At 34.9% G+C, this 15,536-nt stretch overlaps 1 long non-coding RNA gene across 5 annotated transcripts in view; it reads right to left on the minus strand.

The window, feature by feature from the left end:
• Window positions 1-15,536, minus strand: part of LOC309647108 — a 111,768-nt gene that overhangs the window by 18,356 nt on the left and 77,876 nt on the right. For 2 of the 5 annotated variants that reach the window (XR_014255798.1, XR_014255799.1), the window contains one exon: window positions 8,244-12,370. This is a non-coding gene — a long non-coding RNA (uncharacterized lncRNA). The other 3 variants (XR_014255795.1, XR_014255796.1, XR_014255797.1) reach the window with 3 other exon arrangements.

Genomic DNA, 15,536 nt, shown 5'->3' on the forward strand with positions numbered 1-15,536 from the left:
AATTTAATGGCTTCCAGAACTGCAAACTTTCCGTAGTGTTAACCTAACAGGTGAGAAAGTGTGCAAATGAAGAATTGCAAAAACATTTCCTCCTAAATTGAAACAACACATAAATAAAGAAAGCTACATCCTGGATCAGACTTTTAATTGTGATCATTGCATTCTATGTTAGAAGCAAATGATCTTCAGGGACCTACGTCTCTAAATAGAAGTCTTAAGCCCCATGTTTAAGGCTACAAAGATTGACTATGACATAGGATGCAAATATATTTTGAGCTAAAGGAAAATGAAAACACAACTTATCAAAATTTATAGAATGCAGAGAAATTTAGCTGTACATTTTTTCCAATTCAGATAGTTACTATTTTTACTAGTGTTCTAGTCCATGAATTTTGAGTGTCAATTCTCCTAGAAAATGTAAGAATTCTTAATATGTGGGAGTCAATGTTGAAAAGCAGTGGTGAGAGAGTACATAGTTTGACAAGAGGGAGTCAAACTATGTGAGGCAAAAGCTGATAAAACTGCAAGGAAAAATAGATGAATCCACTATCATAGCTGGAGACTTCAGCATCCTTCGATCATAAATGGACATATCCAGCAGGCAGAAAATCAGTAAAGGCATAGTTGACCTCAACAACACCATCAATCAACTGGATATAATTGACACCTATAAACTATTTCATACAATAGCACATTGTTCTCAGTTCATATGAAACATTTACCAAGACAAACCACATTCTGAGCCATAAAACAGTTCTTAACAAATTTAAAATAATATATGTAATACAATGTCTGCTGTTAGACCATAATGGAATTAAACTACAAATAAATAACAGGAAGATAAATGTAAAATCTCCAAATACATGGAGATTAAACAACACACTTCTGATTAATATATGAATCAAAGAAGAAATCTCAAGAGAAATTTTAAAATATTTTTGAATTAAATGAAAATGAAAACACAACTTATCGAAATTTGTGGGATGCAGCAAAAACAGTGATGAAAGGGAAATTTATAGCATTACATGTATATATTAGAAAAGAAGAAAGATCTAAATCAATAATCTAAGTTTCCAACTCAGGAAACTAGAAAAAAAGAACAAATTAAATCCAAAGGAAGCAGAAGAAAAATAAGAAGATTTAGAGCAGAAATCAATGAAATAGTAAACAGGAAGTCAATAGAGAAAATCACAAATCCAAAGGCCATATCTTTGACCAATAAGCCTCTAATAAGGCTTACTAAGAAAAAAAAGAGAATATAAATTGCTAATTTTAAGAATGAAAGAGGAAACATTACTATAGATCACATGGGCACTAAAAGGATAATCAAGGCATACTATGAACAACTTTATACCCACAAATTTGATAACCTGGGTAAAATGGACCAGTTCTTTGATAGACACAATCTCAAACAAGAAGATATAGACAATCTGAATAAGCCTATTCAGGCGCAAATATCTATTAGAGAAAATAAAACAATAATTAATAATCTTCCCAAATAGAATGCATCAGGCCCAGACAGGTTCACTGATGAATTCTGCAAAGCATTTAAGAAAGAAATTATCTCAATTCTCTACATTCTCATTCAGAGTATAGAAACAGGAGGAATACTTTCTAACTCATTCTATAAGGCCAGAATTACCCTAATACAAAAACCAGGGAAAGATAATGCAAGAAAAGGAAACTACAAACCAAAACTACAGACCAATATTTCTCATGAACATATATGCAAAAATCTTCAACAAAATATTCTCATGAATCCAACAATGTATACAAAGAATTATGCACCACAACCAAAAGGGTTTTATTCCAGGAATGCTAGTTCAACATTCAAAAATCAATTAATGTAAATCATCACATCAACGGCTTAAAAAAGAAAAATTACATCATTATATCAATAGATGCAGAAAAACCATATGACAAAATCCATTACCCATTATTCATGATAAAAACTCTCAGTTAACTGAGAATAAAGGGAAACGTCCTCAATTTGATAATAAATATATACAAAAAACCTATAACAAACATCATACTTAATGATGAGAAACTAGAACTTTTCCTATTAAGATCAGGAACAAGGCAAGGATGTCTCTCTCACCACTGCTTTTCAACATTATACTGGAAGTCTGAGATAATTCAATAAGAAGAGAAAAATTTTAAAAAGGTATACAGATTGGGAAGGAAGAAATAAAACTGCCTTTGTTTGCAGATGACATAATCATCTATGTAGAAAATCTGAAAGAAGTTGCCAAAAAACCTCCTAGAATTAACAATTACAGCAAGATTGCAGAATACAAGGTTAGTATACTAAAGTCGATCACTTTCTTATATACCAGCAATAAACAGTTGGAATTTGAAATTAAAAGCACAATACCACTTACATTAGCACCCCCAAAATGAAATACTGATGTATAAATCTAACAAAATATGTATAAGCTCTATATGAGGAAAACTACAAAACTCTGATGAATGAAATCAAAGAAGATATAAATAAACGGAGAGATATTCCATGTTTATGAATAAGAAGACTCAGTATTGTCAAGGTGTCAATTCTTACCTGCTGAATCTATATATTCAGGGCAACTCCAATCGAAATCCTAGCAAGTTATTTAGTAGATATCTACAAATTGATTCTAAAATTAGCCGTGATATTGAAGAACAAAATTGGAGAACTGACACTACCTGACTTCAAAAACTATTAAAAAGCAACAGTAATCAAGACAGTGTGGTATTAGCAAAATAATAGAAAAATAGATCAAAAACATAAAAATAGAACAGAATAGAGAACACAGAAATAGACATACATAAATAAGTCAACTGGTCTTTGAGAAAGGAGCTAAGGCAATACAATGGAGGAAAGACAGTGTTTTCAAAAATTGGTACTGGAACAATTGCACAGTCACATGCAAAAAAAAAAAAAATAGTCTAGACATAGACCTTACACCTTTCACAAAAATTAACTCAAAATGGATTATATACCTAAATGTAAAATGCAAAACTCCCAGAAGACAACATAGGAAAAAATCTAGGTGACCTCGGGTTTGGTGATGACTTTTTAGGTAAAACACCAGAGGCACGGGCTTCCCTGGTGGCGCAGTGGTTGAGAATCTGCCTGCCAATGCGGGGCACACGGGTTCGAGCCCTGGTCTGGGAGGATCCCACGTGCCGCGGAGCGACTGGGCCCGTGAGCCACAATTGCTGAGCCTGCGCGTCTGGAGCCTGTGCTCCGCAGCGGGAGAGGCCGCGATAGTGAGAGGCCCGCGCACTGCGATGAAGAGTGGCCCCCATTTGCCGCAACTAAAGAAAGCCCTCGCACAGAAACGAAGACCCAACACAGCCATAAATAAATAAATAAATAAAAATTTAAAAAAAAAAAAACACCAGAGGCACAATCCATGATAGAAATAATTGATAAGCTGTACTCTTCAAATTAAAAATGTCTGCTCCGCAAAGGATAATATCAAGAGAACGAGAGGACAAGCCACAGACTAGGAGACAATATTTGCAAAAGGCACATCTTATAAAGACTGGTATCCAAAATATGCAAAGACCCCTTAAAACTCAGTGATGAAAACAATACCTGATTAATAATTGGGCCAAAGACCTTAATACATACCTCATCAAAGAAAAAAATATAGATGGAAAATAAGCACATGAAGAAAGTCTCCACATCATATATCATCAGTGAAATGCAAATTAAAACAACAATGAGATACCACTATACACCTATTAGAATGGCCAAAATCCAGAACACCGACAACACCAAATGCTGACAAGCATATGGAGTAACAGGAACTCTCATTCACTACTGGTGGGATGCAAAATGGCACAGCCACTTTGGAACAAAATTTGTCAGTTTCTTACAAAACTAAACATACGCTTACCACACGATCCAGCAGTAACACTTTTTGATATTTAACTAAATGAGTTGAAAACTTATGTCCACAGGAAAATCTGTACCGTCATGTTTATAGCAGCTTTATTCATAATTGCCAAATCTTGGAAGTAACCAAGATGTCACTGATGAATGGATAAATAAATTGTGGTAAATCTAGCCAATGGAATAGTATTCAGTGCTAAAAAGAAATGACCTGTTAAGCCATGAAAAACACGGAGGAACTTTAAATGCATATTATTAAGTGAAAGAAGCCAATCTGAAAAGGTAACGTACTGTATGGTTCCCACTATATGACATTCTGGAAGAAGCGAAACTGTGGAGATCTTAAAAAAGATCAGTGGTTGTCAAGGGGATGGATGAACAGGTGGAGCAGAGAGGATTTTTAGGGCAGCGAAAATACTCTGTATGATAATATAATGATGGATACCTGTCATTATCCATTTGTCTAAACCCACAGAATGTACAACACCAAGAGTGAATCCTAATGTGAACTCCAGACTTTGGGTGATAATGATGGGTCAATGTCGGCTTATCAATTGTAACAAATGTACCACCTTAATGGGGGATGTTGACAATGAGAGAGACTATAAATGTATGGTGGAAGGGCTTGTATGGGAAATCTCTGTACCATTCTCTCAATTTTGCTGTGAACCCAAAACTGCTTTAAAAATAAAGAAAGAAAGAAATTGTTTTGAATAATTAGCATATTTGTCACTTGTCTTATGCATGATGATGGAGCCTGACTTTTTCAAGCATTTATATGATTCATTTATTTTCCTGGTCTGGCTATGTTGGGGATAATGTGTCAAAGGACAATTTAGCCATTTATTAAAAATATTCCAGGATATTCAGAAGTCATCCAGAAAGGAAAAGTCCTTAGCAAACTGAACAATTCTTAGAAGAGGCTTTAGCCTGTGTGTGTAGAGCACTATACATGTCCTATATATGAATATCAGGTGAATGTAGCATTTTGTGGGATTGATCATTTGTTAGGTCTTTAATATGCAAACATTCAGAGGGACAAGTACAGGGTTTGACACTTAGTAGGTACAAGTAGCTCCATAAATGTGTGTTGAGTTAGTTAGCTTTAAGTGTATTTCTTTTAGGAAGGGTAGTGCATCCCTGCAATTTGAGATAGTTTTAGTTGAAATTGAGTGGGAGGGGTTAAATTAAAGCACTCCATTGAAAGGCTGCATTTTCCATTTTGCCCTCCCAAGTGTCTCAGTAGATAAATACTAGTTGATTCCAAATGAGTGGCATGGAGCCCTGAATGGAGTTTGGAGGATTGATTAATACGTCTCAGAAAGCCAAGTCAAATACCATGTAAATGCTCCTGGAGAAAAAATTTCCCTGGCTAATTTTCCACAAGTTCCTAAGTCGATGTTTCCTTTCTAGGGCCTCATCTGGATATGGGGTTTTCTGTAGGCTGGTGCAGTTAAAACACCCATACAGTGTCCTAACTAAATCATACCTTCATAAAATAAGCAAACATTGCTGAACCCTGACTACACATCAGGTACAAGGCTGGGTGCTGGAAACATATGAAAAAGATGTAATTCAGATCACCAAGAGCTCCCATTCTAGTCAGAAAGGCAGGCTTTTGTGATGAGCATAAGGCATGTGCAAGAAAGAGACTTGGAGGAGCTGGGAAATCTCTGCCTTTCGAATCAGAGACAGTGATTTTGACTCCAGACACTGCTACCTTAAGGTGAATGTTCTTTGACAAATTATTTATCCCCTTTAAAATTCAGTTTTATTTGCTTCAAAATGATAGTGATGATACTTAGAGATGCTACCTATAAAGCACCTGGCAAAGAGGAGACCCCTGATATATGCTTATTCATATTATCATGTCCAGGTGGGATAACCCAGGGCTGGCTGTGTCTTGCACAAGCCCAAACCACAGCTTCTTCTACTGCCAGGGTGAGTTCACAGCAGCTAAATCCTCTGACATTTTTATTTCACCACTGAGCTTTCCTGACTTTCCAGGAAATTGGATGTGGGGTTTTGAAGGATGCTATAAACACTGGACCTTCTTAGGTGGTTTTCAGAGAAGAAGAAAAATACAGGAAACCAGAAAAAAAAATTAAAAGACATGGACTTTAAACTGTCATCAATCCCTGCTGTCACCTCAAGCTGGGCTGGATTTCCTGATCTCACATGACAGTCACAGAAACAAGGATAGTTTTGTGGGCTGGGTGTATCTGAAGTTCCACGCTGGTAGGAACACAGGGCCATATAAAAACAGGACCTGGAGCCATTGGAGGTATCAGTTCAAAACTCAAAATCAGAATCAAAACCTGCCTCTTTTCTAAATTTGGATTTGGAGCAGATCACTGTACTCTAACCTACTATGATTTGGAGCTATGTCATAGAGAGAATGATGCCCTCTCCCCTGCCAAAGATGTCCATGTCCTAAACCTTAGAAACTGTGAACATATTAGATTATATAGTAAAGGGAAATTAAATGCAGGTGGAATTAGGTTGCTAAAAACCTGACCCTAAAATAGGAAGAGTATCCTAAGTTATCTAGACATGGTCAACATAATCACAAGGGTGCGTGAAAGTGGAAGAGGGAGACAGAAAAGAGAGTCAGCAGGAGATGTAACTATGGAAGAAAGGCACACAGAAGTGTAACATTGGTGTCTTTGAAGATGGAAGGGGCCACAAGCCAAGGCACGTGGGCAGTATCTAGGAGCTGAAAGGCATGAAAATGAATTTCCCTCAGGGCCTCCAGGAAGGAACACTGTCCTGGGAAACCTTGATTTTAGTCCAGGGAGACCCATTTCAGACTTCTGACTTCCAGAACTATATAATAAAACATTTTGCTGTTTTAAGCCACTAAATTATTTTTGTGAATTGTTAGAGCAGACATGGGAAATAAATACAAGCTGGGACCACAGACTGGATCAAGATGCTATAATTTATTGGATTCTAGGCTGGACTCACTTATGAATTATTCACTGGCCAAGAAATCATACCAAAGCTTTGTCAGTGGTTTCCCTAACAAAAGACCCAAACAACAAAAGTACCCCCTACATTTACTATTATTAACTCAAAGGTATTTTAATAATAGCTATTATTAATTTATATATTTATTAATAATACATAATAGATAAAGCTGTTACTTGCTGGACACTTTTTATTTGCCAGGACCAATGCTAAATACCTTTCAAGCATTATTTAATTAAACCTCAAAATAACTCTAGGAGCTATATGCAATTTTTCTCTCCATTTTACAGGTAAGGATTCTGATCTGCCCAGGATCATAAGAGAAATGAGAAATGGGATGCAAGTCTGTCTAAACTCCTAAATTCGACTCTCTCTCAAATTTTATTTTATCTCTTAAAAACAAATATATCTATTTCAAAAGTATTAAACCAGAAATGTACTACATCTGAAGTGTCTCTGAAGCTGAGGCATATATATATATTTTACTTACATATGTATATGTAAAATATATATATATATGTTTTACATTCAGACCCCAGTAAATGAAACTTTTTAGTATGCAAACATTCAAACCTTATGAAAGAAAAACATTTTATTAGATAAGAATTACAGTAAAATTCATTTGAGAACGTGTCCCTAAATGAATATAAAGCATATCTTTATTGCTAAAATGTTGATTCAAACTGGAGCTTCTGAGAAACTGGCATAATAATGCCTTCCTCAAAGTCTAGGTGTCAGCCAAGATTAGATTAGGTAATGCATATGAAAAATGCTTTGTAAACTCTGAAGTGTTTTATATATGTATTGGTTGCTTGCTATTTCTTATAAATCCACTAGTAACAGCACACATTTCTGTAGCCCTTGGGATATTTAAAGGTCTTCAATGCTTACTCTCTCATTTAATATAATTCCTAAAGGTGAGTAGGAAGGTATTCTTCAGAAATGAAGAATAGACGCTCTAAGTTTAGTTTCCTTTGAAAAACTCTTACCAAAGCAGCTATGTGGCATTACCATGTGGAACACAGAACATATGGATGAGACATGAATTCTTCCTTGAGGAGTTCACCGTCTATTGAGAACAAATAGAGCATAAATAATTCCAATATGATGGAGTAAATGATAGTACTAAATGACTGCACAATGCCACACAGAGAATTAACCCCAATTTCCTGGCTTTTAGTCTGATCTCTCTTCCTCTCTTTCTTTCTCCCCTTTGCATGCACCTCCCCCCACACACCCTTCAGACCTTTCTTCCATCCTTCTGATCATCTTCCTCCTGTGCTAGAAGGTGGCAAGCATCTCTCTGTGTCTTCTCACAGCCCTCCAGATTGAAATCCGCCCTGGTCAGAGATGGTTTTTTTCTTCAGATGCCCTCAAACTGTATTGTCTAAAGCAGTCATAAGGAGTGATAAAAAAGGGGTTGAGATAGAGTGGATGCTTATATTCTCCTCTGTACCTACCAGTGTGCTGGGCACTTAGCAGACACTGTATCCCTGTAGGCTCATTCATTCATTCATTCATTTAGAAAACACTCATTTAGCATCTGCTATGTTCTAGGTAATATGCTAAGTGCTGACAGTGTAGAAATAGCATCCCTAATTATAATAGTTATGGTCTATAGTGTATTTATTATGGACCAAGCATTCTTGTAAGTATTTTGCTTAAGTTAATTAATTTAATTCTGATGAGAAACAATATTATTGTCATTGTTCAGATGAGGGAACTGAGAGAAATATTAGGTAATTTGCACAAGGCACAGTTAGTAAGTGGATGAGCCGTAATTCAAACTCAAGAGCCTGGCTTGGTCCAGCACACTTAACCATGATAATAATCCCTGACTTTGAGAAGAAACTCTTTTATATTCCTCATTTCCGAGAATTTTATCTTGAAAGAGTCTTAAATTTTATCACTTTTTTGCGTGTAATCATATCATATATTTTTTCTCCCCTACTCTGATAACGTGATTATGATCCCAGAATAAATCCCACTTGGCCATAATATAATATCTTTTTACTATATCTCTAAATTTGATCTGCTAATATTTAGTTTAGGATTTTGCTTATATGTTTATGAGAAATATAGGCTTATAATTTTATTTTTTTGATATATCCTTTTCTGCTTTTGGTATTAGGGTCAGACTGTCTTCATAATGTAAGTTAGAAAGTGTTCCTATTCTCCACTATCTGAAAGGTTTGTGTAAGATGTATTATTTTTCTTGCAAATGCTTGTAAGAAATACACTAATGAAATAATTTGGGCCAGAAGTTGCCCTCTCCTACTTTGGTATGTTGGTGTGCTTGTTTGGCGGAAATTTTTTAATTGCAGTTTCAATTTCTTTAGGACAAAGTGTTCTTCTGAGATTTGGGGATTTTCTAGTCTTATTGTTATTTATTTCTTGATTAATCCCATTGTGGTCAAACAATCTTATTGTGGTCACTATATGAATTCAATCCTTTGAAATTTATGTAGACTTGCTTTTCTGCTTAGTATAATGCCTGTTTTGGTAAATATTCCAAATACACTTGAAAATACTACGTATTCTGTAGTTTTTTGGTGTAGTTTTGGGGCATAAATGTCAACTAGTTCAAATTAGTTAATAGGGTTTTCAAATAAATATTCTATATCCCATGTGACTTTTGGTCTGTTCTTTTAAAAATGTATTTTAGACTCTATAACAATAACTGATATTTTGTTTGGTTTTCCAATAAATTCTGTCAGATATATATACATATATATCTTGAAACCATTTAGGTATGTATACATTTGGGCGTGTTATGACTTCCTTTTGACTATTCCCTTTTATCCTTATAAAAGATTCCTATTTCTTTCTTTAATACTTCCATCAATGCCTATTTTCTCTGATACTAATATCGTCACATCAGCTTTCTTCTGGTTAGGGTTTACATGCTATAACACATTATTACTACTATCCTTATTAACATTATTATTATTTTACATTTAATCTATGTTCTTAGAGGTCAAGCATGCCTCTCCTGAACAGCATATACTTAGGTCTTGGGTATGTATATTTATTTTTCCTAATGTGACAACTTTGTCTTTCCATTGGGTGATTAGACAATTTACATTTAATGTAATTACTGATATAGACCAACTTGAGTCTGCCATTTTAATATTTGCTTTCTAGCTGTTCAAACTGTTGCTTGTTTCTTTGTTCTTCCTTTTCTAACTTTTTTGGGATTAATCAAGAAACATTAGCAGTCTTTTTTTTTTTTCTTTCATTCAATTTTACTTATACATTTTATATTGTTTGTAGTGGTACTTTGATTATAATACATGTTCTTAACTTATTGCAGCCTATCTTAAATTAGCACTCTACCAATTCTTGAACCGTGCAAGACCCTCACAACAGTTTAATCCATTTACTCCATTCTATTGTTGTCATTTATTTTATTTCTACATAATTATAACACCCACAGTGCATTGTTTTTATTGTTGGTTTATGGACTCTGTAATGTTTTATACTTATCCATATATTCATCCCTTGTAATGTTTTTATTTCTTTCTGAAATTCCATGTTTTTGTATAAGATCATTTTCCTTCAATGTGAAAAACTTGCTTTAGAATTTCTTATAGTGTGGGCCTGATGTCAATAAGTTCTCTGAAACTTGTCTGAAAACATTTTAATTTCACCTTCAGTTTTGGAAGGCAGCTATGCTCACCACTATACCTCCAATGCTGCACTTCACCTTTCTTTTTTAATCATATTTTTGCTGAGTATTGAATTCTAGGTTTTTTTTTCCTTTCAGCACTTTAAAGATACTATTCCAGTATCTTCTGGTTTTCATAGTTTCTACTGAAAAGTTTTCTGACAGTTGAAGACAATGTCTTTTTCTATGGTTGCTTTTAAGAACCTTTCTTTATCTTTAGTCTTCAGAAATTCAATTATGATGTGTCAATGTGTGCTTTTTCTTTATATATATATCCTGCTTGGAGTTCAATTATCTTTTTGAATCTCTAAATTTTATCTTTCATCAGTTTTGTAAACTTACTCATCAGTATCTTTTTAACGTTGCTTCTCTCTTCTCTTTCTCCTTTCCTTCTGAGATCCCAATTATATGTATGTTAGAGTAGTTTACAGTTTCCCATGATTCTATTATAATCTGTTCAGATTTCTTCATTCTTGTCTCTCTCTCTCCTTTGGTTTAAATAATTCCTATTGATCTGTCTACATATTCACTAATTATCTTTTCTGCTGTTATGAATAATGAGTTTTTAATGTATAATTTTGTGTTTTTGTTTTAAAACGTCCATTTGGTTTATTTTAGACATTCTATCTCTTTGTTGGAATTACCTATTGATTCATATTTTCCTCACTTTTCTTTAATATATGTGTATTTATTTTAAAGCATTTCTAATGAGTCATATATTGCCTTACTTTTATTGGCTATTTTTTTCTCTTGATTATGAGTCTTAGTTTTCTCCTTATATATTTCATAATATCTTTTATTGATATAGAACCCTGTGTGTAAAAGGACCATAAGGACTAAAGACGATATTACTTTCCCCCAGATGGTATTCCTTTTCTCTGGCAGGCAGAATCACTGAGACACCTTGATTTATTCAGCAAGTAAGGTACATCAAGATTGGTTTGTAGCCCTAATCAGACTCAGTTTACCTCTGGTTACAAATCTCTCAAAGGCAAGAACTTTCTTGTATTTTATTAAAGACCCAAACTTCTAGTGAACTTTGGCTCGGAGTATTGTTAATTCCCACGCTTCCTTGGCACTCTGCAAAAATCCTGTGTGGGAAAATAAATTCATCATTGGTAGCTCATCCAGATTCTAATTTTTCACATGAGACTGTATGGTTATAAAATACTAACTTCCTCACCAGTATCCCTCTACCTATGAAAGGTCTGGTCTTCAGTCTATGCTTAGATTCTACAAATATGCCCAGTGAGGAAAACAGTCATTAAATTCTACCAAATGAGATGGATTTTTCCCTGTTCGGATTTATTCTTCTAGATCTTTTTCATGTGCACAGCTCTCCAGTGATTAAAAAATATGATATTTATAATTTATCCATTTTCCTAGTTGTTATGATGAGAGAAATTGTCTACCATTAGATCTTAAAGTTTAGCAGGAAATAGAAGTCCATATATTGATTACGTAAGCAGAAAACTCAACTTTATTAATTTTTAAAAGTAAATTTAGAGAGTACAATTACAAATCAATTTTACACACATTTTAAATCCTATTAATTTCCTTATTTATAAAATTTATAACATGGCTTTGAAATAAGTAAGGGAAAGCAATTTCAGGCCATTTTGGTAAATAAACTTTGTCCTGCAAAACTGCCAGTTGAGTCATAGTAATGGGATCTGTGTCTCCTCACGATTCTTCTAATAATTTTTTTATTAAACAGCTATTATGCACCATGCACCACATCAGTGCGGTGGATCTGTACTGAATATAAGAATAATAAATTCTAGGTTCAGCAGGAGATTGATAGTCTCATGAATGTCACTTTTGCAGAGGTTACGTCTTGCTGAAGGGATGACCTAGTGCAAAGAAATAAAATTTATTAATGTCACTGTCTTATGACAGTGAGTCACCTGGGTATGTCAGCAGCCTTCAAGAGAAAAGCCATGCCCCAAAGAGAGGTCTTTAAGGCTGCTCACAAGGAGGAACATCTCTTTTTAATAAATGTAAAATGACATCTTAAAAAGTTAAGATGGCATAAAACTATACAATGGAAAACTGTTGTAAAGGCCAATTATTTAGGAAATTGATTATGCAGAATGTTAGCAAGTTTCATAACTGACTTGTAGAAGCAGAGTAGTAACATAAAATATAGAGCAGGCAAACAGATAGCGAATAGCAAAATAGAAGCTAGAAAAATTTCAGGGCAGAGAAAATAAAATTACCATCTAGATGTAGTGAGCCTCTTGATGTATATTGATTCTTGATTATTTTAAATATAAAAAGACAAATCCTGAAAAAAATCAAGACTGAAGACCCTAAAATCAGAATTCTAAGAGTACAAAAATATCTTCCTTGAACTATATCTCTGTTGTGTTACTTTCCATCTTCCTTGATAGGAAGACACTGGTAATAAATAAAAGTATTTATTTTTGTAGAAAAGTTTATATTAGTTGGAAATTGTTATATTAGAGGATATAATAAGAATAGTAATAACTTACATTTGTTGAGCACTATTCAGTACCAGTCCCTGCCCTTTATATGTGATTTATATGTTTCAGCTCATGTAATTTAATCCTCATAACCATCTTATAAGTTAGACACTACTATTCTCATTTTGCAGAGGAAGAAAGAGGCAGTTTTTTCCTCTTTTAATCCTCTTCAGTATTTCCTTTCATCTTCATAATAATCCTGAGGTTAGATACTATCACCATTTCCACTTTATAGATGAGTAATTTACTAAAATTCTTAAATTAACTTTAAAAAGTAACTTAGCCAGTGTCACAATAGAAAATTGTGATGCCTGATTCTACTCAGATATTCTGGGTCCAGAACCCTTGCTTTTAATCACTACCACTAAACCATGTCCAATTTTAAAGGAGTATCATGACAGAGAGTAATATTTTTAAAAGTGTTTATATCGGTCAAGTTATAAAATCACTATCACAGATTATTTCTAGAAACAGGGGTGCTTTCGGGGTTCCCCAAACTTTTAAAGACATATATCAGAGTTTAAGCCATTGACCTAAAATGGTTTACTCATGTTCTTAAAAAGTCTCCCCCAAGTCCCATTATTCACACCAGTCTTTATGTTCTTTCTTCCTTCACCAGATTATCAGAAGAAAATATATTCTTCTTTTTTTGCTGTTTATTATGTAATTGCTAACCCTTTCCATTTGCTCCAAGGCTTTGTTCCATTAAACTTCTGTGTCACTCCCCTGTATATTCAACCAATGCCATTTTTTTTTTCTTTTTTTTAGTTTTCAAGCGTTGCTGTAACAAGGTGCCACAAACTGGTGGCTAGAACAACAAAAGTTTATTGTCTCACAGTTCTGGAGGCTAGAAATCCAGGATAAAGGTGTTGGCTGGGTTGGTTTCTACTGAGGGCTGTGTGGGAGAATCTGTTTCGGTGCCTCTCTCCTAGTTTCTGGTGGTTTGCTGGCAATCATTGACTGTCCTTGGCTTCTGTTGCATTACCCCAAACTCCGTCTTCATGATATTCTCCCCCATGTTCTTGCCAAGTTTCCTCTTTTTATAAGGACACCAGCATATCAAATTAGAGACCCACTTAATTAATTAGCTAAGGACTTCATCTTAACTAATTACATCTACAACAATTTTCTTTCCAAATAAGATCACATGATGAAATACCGGGAGGTTAGGACTTCAGCATAAGAATAATTGGGGTACACATTTCAACCCACAGCATCCCCTTTAGTGGATTTTTCCATCTCAGCCAATAAAACTAATATTTCTCCTAACCCTATTTACTGTTTAATCTCTTACCTTTCTTTCTCATCCAGCCTTATTAAAAAAGGAGTTTATACTAAGTCTTCCTATATAAGAAAAAGTTGTTTGCCTGCAAGTGAAAGACCCTAACGTGGACTAAATTAATTGAAAAGAAATATATTGGGAAGATGTGTTACAGCTAACAGTACAGAAGCTGTACCTCTGGAAGGACCTGTTGACGGACAGAGTAGCGCTCTCCAAACATCTCATCTTCAATATCATGTTTCTTACCCCTCTTCCTATTAGGTGGTGCCATTGGGCTAGCTCTGGCCAACAGTCTGTGGGTATTATAAATATGTTTCATTTCCAGTGGAGGCATAGAATCGCTGGTGCATTACTCTCCCACTGTCTCTATTTCCCTGCTACATTAACTGTCATAGGTTGGGTCCTCCAGAAGCAAATACTGAGATAGAGTTGAGTCACAGGTATTTATTAGGGATCAATACATGTTAAGGGAAGAGGGAGCAAGTATGACTGGACAGAGAAAGAATTTGTCCACAATGCAGATCCAACAAAGCCTTAGCCAACCCAGGGGGAGATTTGGAGTAAGTACTTCCCACCACAGTCTCCTGAGTTGAGCAGAAATGGCCAGGTCTTTGTAATTCCACCTTGCTCCATATCAGAGCTGCCCAGGAAAAGGCACAACCCTGGGCAAGGGGGCTCTCTACAGTCAAGGTAGACCTTGTAGTTTCTGATAACTGAGGTTGTCCACTGATATCACTCCCCATAGCTGGAAAGCAAGTCCTTCCTTGAAGGGAAATCTGAGTGGTGCACCTCTGTGTCTACCACAGATATCCAAGATGATTGAGTTTGTTTGGGTACCATGATTCAGATGCCCAGAGGTATATAGCTGGCAGAGGAAGGATATCTGAAGTAGTAGTTCCACCACAATTGCAAAAGAGGAAAAATAATAGTTTTCAAAGGGGAAATGAGATCCTGTTATTAGGTAGAAGGTGGAATGGATATTGGGCATACAAAAACAGAATTTTTATTCTTTACCATTTTCTTATATCACTTTCACTTTCTAATTGAAGGAAGGTTGGATTCCTCCCTTACCATTTCACTTAGCTTTTGTTAAGCTCACAGATACTTTTTATTAACTTATTAAGTTAATTACATATTGTTAAAAATATTCACTGCCTGTTCTTGTGGAAGGATGATATCTGTTCCCTCCTAGAAAGTAAGGCTTATGCATGTGCTTTGGCCAATGAAATGTAACTGGAAGTGGCATATATA

This window comes from Balaenoptera physalus, assembly GCF_965194825.1.
Source record: "Balaenoptera physalus genome assembly, chromosome: 17".
NCBI lineage: Eukaryota > Metazoa > Chordata > Mammalia > Artiodactyla > Balaenopteridae > Balaenoptera > Balaenoptera physalus.